The 10,666-nt window shown below is 33.7% G+C and overlaps 1 long non-coding RNA gene across 1 annotated transcript; it reads left to right on the plus strand.

Annotated features, from left to right (window-relative positions):
• The first annotated feature begins 1,431 nt into the window (after positions 1-1,431).
• On the plus strand, positions 1,432-5,193 carry LOC309644420. The gene is made up of 2 exons (XR_014254415.1): positions 1,432-3,799; positions 4,114-5,193. It is a non-coding gene; the product is annotated as an uncharacterized lncRNA (long non-coding RNA).
• The last annotated feature ends 5,473 nt before the right edge of the window (positions 5,194-10,666 follow it).

Here is a 10,666-nt window from a genome sequence, read left to right on the forward strand (position 1 = left end):
AGTCTACTAAGTTTTTGAGAAGTTTAGCTACAAATTAAGGAATGCACTTGAAGTCACATGGAAAATACCAGACTGAATTTTATTATTTTTAATACAGAAAAAAATTGAGGGGGCAAGGCTATTAATGAGTAAGAAGTTGTGATATTCAAGATAAAGAGGAATCGTTGAACATGATTCATTAACAAATCATGGTATTACTGACTTGTGCACAATAGCAGACCCTTTTTTGGTGGTAAGGGCATAAATTTGGATGAAGATGCAGATATTGGTGGAAGGTGGGTTGAGGACGAAAATTTGAGGAAGTTTACATTTAACGACCCCCTCTTACTGTGAAAGAGTGTGGTCCTCTGCTGAGAGTATATGGGGAATGCAGGTATGGGGCTTGAAGACCGTGGAAAATATTTGAAAAAGGTGTTTTAAAAAATGAGGGAGTGAACACACAGAAATCTTGCAGGTCACGGAGAGGGCTAAGCTAATACTGTTGATTATTCCTTTTTATTGGATCCAATTCACATGTCTCTGAAATTCTCTCGTAGTCATGTTGGTAAATTAATTGCACAGGCAGATCTTACAGAGAGGATACAAGGTGGATCTCACAGGAGGCTAAAATGGAGGACAAGGGCTTACTGGATTTAAGGACTTGGGAAAGAGTTGAGGTCACAGAAAGAATTATGAGGTTTAAAATGAGTAGGAAAATAATAAATCCAGTGCAGAGATAAGCAATAGGAAAAATGGAGATATCAGGAGACAAGAGGTCTCCAGCAGTTGAAGAAGAGGAGCAGTATAGAAGGAAGCAGAGGATTGGGCAAATTCAAGGGATTCAGAGGGTGATGTAGTGTTCAAATGCCAGCAGTGGACTTGGCCAGAATGTTGTTCATTAAAACAATCTCCCTGGTCTTAATTTAATACAGTGAGGATGATACAACAGATTGAAAAAATCAAACTAAAGGACTCCCACATTTTCAGCCCTGTATCCAATTAACCTTCCTTTTCAGCATCACGTTCTGGTATAAGTGTTAGATGTTTAACATTGGACGATCCACAAATATTCTTTGCCTCAGCTTTTTACTGATACAATCCTGAATTCACACAATTTTTGAAAAATTGTAGTAACCCACACTTAAATAAACCTACATAAAACTTTCAGCCTCCCTAGAGTTCAGAAGATAAGTAAATGTGTTAGCGTTTTTGCTATTAAATATGCAAAAATTATGGGGGAAGAATGGATTGTAAGTTTGGGATTAACAGATACAAACTATTATATATAGAATGGATAAGCCAGGGCCTACTGTACAGCACAGGGAACTATATTCAGTACCCTGTGATAAACCATAACGGAAAAGAACATGAAATAGAATATATATATATATATATATATATATATATATATATATATATATATATATATATATATATATATATATAAACTGAATCATTTTACTGTACAGCACAAATTAACACAACATTGTAAATCAACTATACTTCAATAAAATAAATTTTAAAAAATAAAATAAAATAAATATGCAAAAATTAAATGGAATTTTCTTAAATATTACCTAGTATGTGTTACATAAAAGTAGTAACATCAATAAAAAGCAGTAATTCATTCAAATGATCATATTACCAGATCTCAGAACCCTTTAGTTTGCACATATAACCAGGAAATCTGTTTCCATACATGGTTTTAAGGTAAGCAGAATCATTTAGGGATAAAGGAAACAAATGCTGGCAGTGTTTTGAAGTTAATTTGAGAAGGAGTTGGCTACTTAAAAAGTATTTGTGAGATAATAGCCTCTCCTTATTCATTTGAAGTTTCATATAATTAGTTGTTATTGTGGAAGTGAACAAAACATCTAAGAAGAAACTCACATGGGTATTCATGGAGAGGCTTTTGTGTTACATTAATTGGAATCTAAGAGGGTAATGCAAACCTGAGTATGTTTCATTGAAAGGAAAGAAAAATAACAGAATATATAGCCTCACCTAATGTTTTAGTTTCTCATAGCTACCAACATCCTAATGATACATTCAGTTTTTAATCTTTATATGTCTTTTGTCTGATTTAACGGATTCTCTTTAGGTTTCAGGCACTAATCTCAAAATTTCATAAACTGCTTCCTTTTCGTCAATGAAACCATCTTGCAAAAAAGTTTAGCGTATTTATTAAGGAGGTTTTAAAAAACACTGTCTTAATTAAAAATTTATAAATTTATAAATAATGAGGAGAATCATATTGATTTTAGCTATTAATCTTTTACAAATGTTCTGTGCAAAAATCTTTTGGATCAAACCAACTTGAACAGTAAAGCATTCAGAATTAAAATTATAACAGTCAGTGATTGAAGCATATCTAAAAAGCTAGAATTTAGTTAATGGATAGTGTCTTAACAGCATCTCCCAAACACTCCCTTTAATTTTTTTTTTTTTTTAGGTTTGATATTTCTATTTATTTATTTATTTATTTTCAACACCTTTATTGGAGTATAATTGCTTTACAGTGGTGTGTTAATTTCTGCTGTATAACAAAGTGAATCAGCTATACATATACATACAGACACGTATCTCCTCCCTCTTGCATCTCCCTCCCAACCTCTCTACACCACCCCTCTAGGTGGACACAAAGCACCGAGCTGATCATTTTTAATATATATTTTTCACCATTACAAAAGTAATTCCAGAAGAGTAAATACAGTTTGGAAAGTCAAAATAGAAAACACACAAATTATTAGTCTTATCACCTAACACAGAGTATAAATTTCTGTATTTATATTTGATAGGAAAAGCTCCCTCATTATTGTACAAACAATTGACTGAAGAAAGGATAATCTTTTCACCTAGTAGTGCTGGAACAATTGGACAGCCATAGGCAAAACTCAACCACACACACATACACACGCACACATACACACACACTCAAAGAAACCCTCACTGTAAACCTCACCCCACATCTTATAAAAATTAACTAAAAATGGTTTAGGTTTAAACATAAAACTATAGAACTTTTAGAAGAAATCACAAAATAAAATAATTGGGACCTGGGGTATATGAAGACTTCTCAGACATGGCCCAAAAAAAGCGTAAACCATAAAAAATAAAATAGAAAAATTAAACTTAATACCAATATTAATATAATATAAACACTTACTAAAGTAAGTGTTGCTTTGTGAAAAACGCTGAAAAGCTAAAGATATGCAAACCATGTATCTGGCAAAGGAAAAAAAACAAAAATCCCTCAAAATTCAACAGGGAAAATAACAGGCAAAAGATGTGAACAATCTTTTCACTAACGATGATATACATATGGGTGGCAAATAAGCACATGAAAATGTGCTGAATTTCATTAACCATTACAGAACTGCAGGTTAAAACCCCAATGAAATATCATTACATACCTATTGGAATGGCTAAAATGCTGGCAAGAATTTGGAGAAACTAGTTCTTTCATATATTTCTGGTAGGAATGTAAAATGGTACAACCACTCTAAAAATTATTTGAAGGTATTTATAAAACTAATCTACACTTACAATATGATCTAGTAATTGTACTCTCAGACACTTATCCTAGAGAAATGAAAGCCCATTTCATATCAAAACTTACATGAATGCTCATAGCAGCTGTTTTGTAGTAGCCAAAAATTGTAAACAACACTGATCTTCAGTGGGTGAATGGCCAAATAAAATGTGATATACACATACCATCGCTTATGAGTGAGAAGTTAATAAAACAAAAACAAGACAAAACAAAATAAAACAAAACCCACTATTGATAACGTGTAACAACTTGTCTGAATCTCAAAAGGCACTGTCTTTTTTTTTTTTTTTTTAATTTATTTATTTATTTATTTTTGGCTGTGTTGGGTCTTCGTTTCTGTGCGAGGGCTTTCTCTAGTTGTGGCAAGCGGGGGCCACTCTTCATCGCGATGCGCGGGCCTCTCACTATCCCGGCCTCTCTTGTTGTGGAGCACAGGCTCCAGACGCGCAGGCTCAGTAGTTGTGGCTCACGGGCCTAGTCGCTCCGCGGCATGTGGGATCTTCCCAGACCAGGGCGTGAACCCTTGTCCCCTGCATTAGCAGGCAGATTCTCAACCACCGCGCCACCAGGGAAGCCCCAAGGCACTGTCTTTAAAAGTGAAAAAAGTCAGTCTCAGGAGGTTATATGCTTTATGATACTGTTCACATAACAATCTTTAAATGAAAAGCTATAGAGAACTAGAAGAGATTAGCAATTTAGTGGGTAGGGTGAGGAGGGAAGGTACAACCATAAAGAGCAGGGAAGGACATTTCTTCGTGGCAAAGGAACAGTTCTGTATCTTGAGTGTGGAGATGATTACAAAAATCTCTACACATAGAATAAAATTACATCAAACTACACAGACACACACAAGTACATATAAAACCAGGTGAAAACTGAATAACATCTGTATCCTAGTTAACAGTAATACACAATTATAAATTTCCTGGTTTTGATATTATATTGCAGTTATATAAAATGTTACCATTAAGGAAAGTTTAGTAAGGTTGCACAATATTTGTACTATTTTGTAACATCCTCTAAATTACAATTATTTGAAAATACACAAATTAAAATATCAAAGAAGTAGAATAAAGGGAATAATACACAATATAGGCAGAAATAAATTAATTTGCACACAAATACACTGAAGAAGATGACAATATGAAATGCTTTTTAATTTGAAGAAACAAGTAAAATGGCCAAATATCTGACAAGAAAGGATTAAGTAGATAAGATGTTGGAAATAAGGAGACAACTAAGCATAAGATATTTTCTAAATTATAAGTAAAATGCTTCGATGAAAAGTATGCCCAATGTATATGAAAATTATTGAAAGACTTAGTTTTTACAAATATAAATTAAAATATTATAAATATGTGATATACATTTTGATTTTTAAAATAGTTGGATCAGTCTTAAAATTTTACAGACATAAAATCATCTATGTCAGACAGCTAAGAAGTTAGTTACACAAACTTTGGGGAATGGAAATAAACTATCTTCCACAAATGTTACAGAGATTACTTTCAGAGGCAAGGTGTCCAGCTCTGTTATTACACTAGAGTATTCTTTAGACACCCAAATCTTTCAGGGCATATAAAACAGAGACACCTTAGTGCAATCTTGGTTATGAACAGAGAAGCACAAATCAAAAATAAAGTTAAACAAAATAAATCAAATATTTATTTCAAAGTTGAAATTCAGGAGGAAAATTTTTTTCTCAGAACACTAGGAATTATTTGTATATTTAAATATCACAATATGCTACATTAATAAACTAGAAGAGAAAAATATCATACCAATGAAAATATACCACATGAAAAAATAATTCTGTTAAATGTACTATTATAGGATATATTATATTTACTATCAGATTTTAATAATTTTAAAACTCTTCTTAGCAATCTATAGAAAGAAACATCCTTAATTAGAGTAAATAGACAAATGTATAAAACAAATATATTTAACATTAGTAAAATATTAATAAAAGATCATTTAAATATAGGAAAATAATAAGAATGTTTCTTAACACTTGTCCTGTTTGTAGAGCTAAACATATACTGTAGCTATAAATAAATTGGAATATTCACAAGGCCTTCATGGAGAAAATTATAAAATTTTAGGGAAAATTATTTGAAACATCCTATATACATTGAGAGATATTTCAAGTTTATGAATGGGAATACACAAACCCAAAATTTATAATCTGGAAATTTCCTGGACTTTTTCTTCAGTTATTTCTATGACTGTTTTACACACACATCTCTCTCTCTCTCTCTCTCTCTCTCTCTCTATATATATATATATATTCATACATATATATGAAACTCTTTTCTATTTTTTTGATCCTCATTTTTCCAGCAGCCTGTTCTATCATCTTCAATGTCTCTACAGGAAAAGAGAGACATATAGATTGGCAGGTTTTACTTTACTTGCATAAAAGGGGAGAGGGTCCACCATGACCTATTCAACACAAAAGTAAGGAGAGCTCTCATTTGGTGAGCTGATTCACATTCTGAAAGTCTCTGTCCTTCCTGAGCATATTACTGTATTGTTTCTGTAAAGGGCTTCTTATGAGCCTTAACTTGTGGGCCAAAGTAAATTCTGTCCAGGCAGGATTGAAGGTGGGGAGTATTCTTTCCACAGACAACTCACCTCTTTGATCTTTGGCCCACTTAAGGCTTCTGCTCAATAGAGTCGTCAACTACAAGGGTACCCTTGTGAAGACTAGCTCCTAATACTGCTCCACCCTTCTCTTGGTAGACTCTAAATTGTTTCACCTCTGAAGTAGTTTATCTGTTACAATGATGACTCACATTTTCAGTGTAGAAATATATCTAAATATTTGGATTATTAATGTCTCCAATTCCAGTTATCTGGGATTTTTAAATTATAATTAGTTTATTCCACTGTATGGAATTTTTGTTTTAAGAACTTAGGGAGGAATATAAATACTCTTGCTTTGAATTCCATTTTTAGTTGAAAGTGTTTTTATTTTTTAAGTTAAAACTTTTTAACTTAAAAATATCTTTTTTATTTAAAGATTTATGTAAATGACTATTTCTTCAGTGGAAAGATTGCCAGAATGGAAACAAAGTAACTTGTTCCCAATAATTATAATTATAGATTTTATAATAGTTTTGAAGCACTTCATATTTTCCAGGCATGATGCTAAATGCACCTTATGAATATCTCATTCAATCACCACAACAATCATGTGAGCTGCTGATAATTTTGCTATTTTTTTTTGTCTGAGAAAGAAACTAAGGCTAAAGGAGTTTAAGTAATTTACTCATGATCTCACAGCTAATATATAGCAAATGAGCTGAAGTTAATCTGACTGTAAAAGCTCTTCTTATTTGTGCAACAAACATTTATTTGGAGAGGGGAACTTTTTAGCCTAGCATGGATTTGGAAGTATAGCTTTTTTCAGGCACTGCCAGAAATAGTCATATATGTCTTTAAATGGGAAACCAGGCAAACATATATAAAAATTGAAATGGTTGCAGGTAGAGAAAGTGGAAATAGAGGGAAGAGGAAGATGTGAGAGCCTTAACTGTGGAGCAATAAGAGAATCTTCGTGGAATTACCTTTCCTAAGAAAGTTCCACAAAAGTTTACTACTAGTAAAATTGAAGACTATATATAGTCAACAATAATTAAAATAAAATAAAATAGAACCACAGACACTTACAAGAGTTCCCTAATCTCTTGAACCATGCTTAACTATGCTCTTTTCTACCTCTCTTCATTTCTGCAAACTGCCTAAAGAGGTGACAGTCTTCGTAAAATTGGAATAGCCACAGGAGAATTGATATATTCAGCACTAGTCTGAGCGCTTTACATGCGCCAGTGATGCTCAATGTAATTTTGTGATTAAATCCAGATGCTTCTTTCCACTTGTAAAATTATATTAAATAAAATATAATGTAAAACATTAATCATGTCATTTTATTTGATAAATCATAAGGGGTTCTTCTAAATAACTAAAGCTGCTAAGTAATCTAAAAACAAAAATAGAGTAAGAAATTCTCCCATGGGTTAACAGTTCAATTGAAATGGATATGCTTCATCAACACCTGTAATTTGCAAGACAAGTAGATTAGGCAACACCATCCATGAGGTAATGGAGAAAAAGTAAAGGTAGCAGTATCAGCATAAAGGGTTTAAAGATGGATTCTAAAATTTCTAATATTCAAGCTAACCTACAGCAAGTTCTCTTTATTAATAGACTTCAGGGTATAATTTCAGTGATGCAAAAATTTTTATTCAATGCCTAGCATGTGGTGTTTATTGAAAGAAGTGTTATATTGCAAGGCCATATATACAAAATACCTCTCTGTTCACAATCTAATTGAAAAGTAAATATATAAATATATAAATTAAAATACAAAGCTCAAATTTTTTATAGACACATGAACAAAATTATATTATACTTAAGCACAAAAGCTGGATAAACTAATCTATGTTTGACAGAATCTCAGATACTTCAAAAGAGTTTTCTGGGTTGTAAAAGAAGCATGGAATTTTGTGAATTCTATTCATTTGAGTTCAAGTCTACAATTAGTAAATGTTGCTATTTTCAGAGACCTGCAGGACAAAAGCATAATGATACCAGTTATTTGGGGCTATATACACTTTGTGAGAATCAGACAGAGAAATGAAATATTCTGAATATAATGTGTTTTGAGATGTTAATATAGAGATATCGATATGAGGGGTAGCAGGAAAAGAGATAGGGCCTGGTTTTGGAAGTTCAGGGAGCAGTGTTTACAGTGTCATAGTGGTGTGAGTGAGCAACTAATTTCACTCCCACCACGGAACAGTCAATATGGTGGACACTATGGGTGAGTCTGGAGCGGTGACTTTACAAAGTTGGATTTATTCTGTGACAATTAAGATAGTGAATTTTAATCAGAAGAGTGGTAACATTGACTTCATTTTTCAACAGCTGATAAGGATGGCATGGAGGAGAAAGCTCCTCCTGTAAGTCTTAAAGCTGGTGAAGACCTACACTCATTCTCAGAAAGAGAGTCCGGAGAGAAAAGCCAGGATTTTAGAGATATTTTTGCAATACAGTTGATGAAGGCTGGTGAATAAATGGATGTGAAGTGAAGAATATCAGAGGAAAAAAGGGAAAAATAATTTGGAGTTTATAGCTTTGGTTTCAGTGTTATAGCTAGAAAGCATCACTCAAAATGTAGTATTGCCAGGCAGTGCACTTAGAAGGTGAGGGCTGGGGATTTTACAAGATCCAGGATGTACACCATTTGTGGATTATTTTAAATGTTTGAGATACTTGTGAAATATACAAGTGTAAATATCTCATAAGCAACTGAAAGTCTGCAAACAAATGACAGGTAGAAAAATTCCAGAGTCATCACAATTTAGATGCTGATAGAAGCTATAAGAATACCTGCAGTCAGTCAGGTAGAAATTACAGATCAGAAACAGGAGGTCTTCTCTATTTTTAAAAGACTTATGAATATATGCTTTTAGGACATCAGTTTAAATCTGCTGGAGATTTGAATTCTCATAACCAATTTGAATTGAACAGCAAATATTTTCCTTCCTAGATTATAAAGCGTAGAAGTGGTTTTCTGTATTAAAACGTGTAGATAATATTCCACATTCAGTTTACCAGAAGTGTTTCCCCCACGACATAATTCTTCAGAGGTCAGGAAAAGAAAGCAGGAAAATTGTTTGCCATTTATTCTATTGGGGGGCCAGCGTTAATGCAGAAGCTGATTATAGAGTTGCCATTGCTTGCCATTATCAGAAAAGTGAAAAATAGAAATAACCTGGAATGAAATAAAGGCCTAACTTAAAATTAAAGGGAAAAAAGCATCATTTGTAGAGAAAACTTAAAAGGTTAACTCCCCAGATAGCGGTAACTTTGCTTTGACTCTCTCCTGGTTTCAGAAAAGAAGAGTAAACAGCAAAGGAGAAATCTTCTAAATGTATGTCATGCCATCTTATAGAGATGTATAAAAGGGAAAATTGTTGATAGCATACAGAATGACATTTCAACTATTTGCCTCTCTTGAGTCTAACTGTATCTGGCTTCTTATTCCATTCAGTATCCCACACCTCCCCCTGACAACTCCCCAGTTGCCTGTGCTTCTAAATAACAGTGTGTACTTTTTGACATATAAACTTTGATTCAGATCCTACTTAATTTCCATAATCTTTTCAGACTCCTACAGATAATGACCCTTTGGTTTGAATTTAGCCATGTACCACTGATCATTCACTTGTTTTCTCTTGGAGTTTAATTTAATCATTCTGGTTTAGTTCAAAAGGATAAATAGTTTTCCACATGGTGTTTGGGTAAGAAATCCATTCAATTATGCCCTTATTATTATTCCCTCTGTAAATTCTGCTCTTCTTAATCCTCTGTCTAGCATCATTCTAGGGAAATGCCATTAAGCCCAAGTTCCCCCAGCATCACTCCTCTCCACCATCAGCAGCACACAGGCACACGTAGCCCTCACTCCCTTTTATGTGCTCAACACTGGCTCCTGCTGCCATTGCATCCCTCTCCACAGCCAGGGACTCCTTTGGGACGCTTGCTTAACATACATCCTTCCTGCTTGATACCTACCGTGACCTTAACTCTAAAAAATACACAGGTATGAACAATTTACAAATTGTAGTTACATACAGGATGTAAATAATGTATCTTCAGCTACATGATTTCCATGTCTTATATCTAGACCCCTAGTGCCACAAGAGATGTTGTTATCAAATCTCAGAAGTATGGGAATGGCAGAAAGAGAGCCCCTAGGTAGAGGACTGATCAATTATCTGAGATAGAAAAAGCAATGAAACAGACATAAAGTAATGCAAATTTTTGAGGCTTCATAGCAGTTATGCAGGGTTTAGGGGCTTGTAATACAATGGACAGGTAGACAGGACAGGTAGACAGGTACACTCATTCATGTATGCCCTTTGCCTGGGGAATCTGAGCAATTTTTCAAAGCCATTTTTGCATGGCTGATTTCAAGTGTGAGAAAGCAACTGACACTGGTAATCCTGATCTCAGCACATCAGACACTAAATCTGCTGATCAGAAAAACAGGTTTCCATTCCCACTTTTAAATCATGTTTTCCATGGGTCTAATTTTCACTCCCAATTCCCTTGTACATGAAA

This window comes from Balaenoptera physalus (assembly GCF_965194825.1).
Source record: "Balaenoptera physalus genome assembly, chromosome: 15".
NCBI lineage: Eukaryota > Metazoa > Chordata > Mammalia > Artiodactyla > Balaenopteridae > Balaenoptera > Balaenoptera physalus.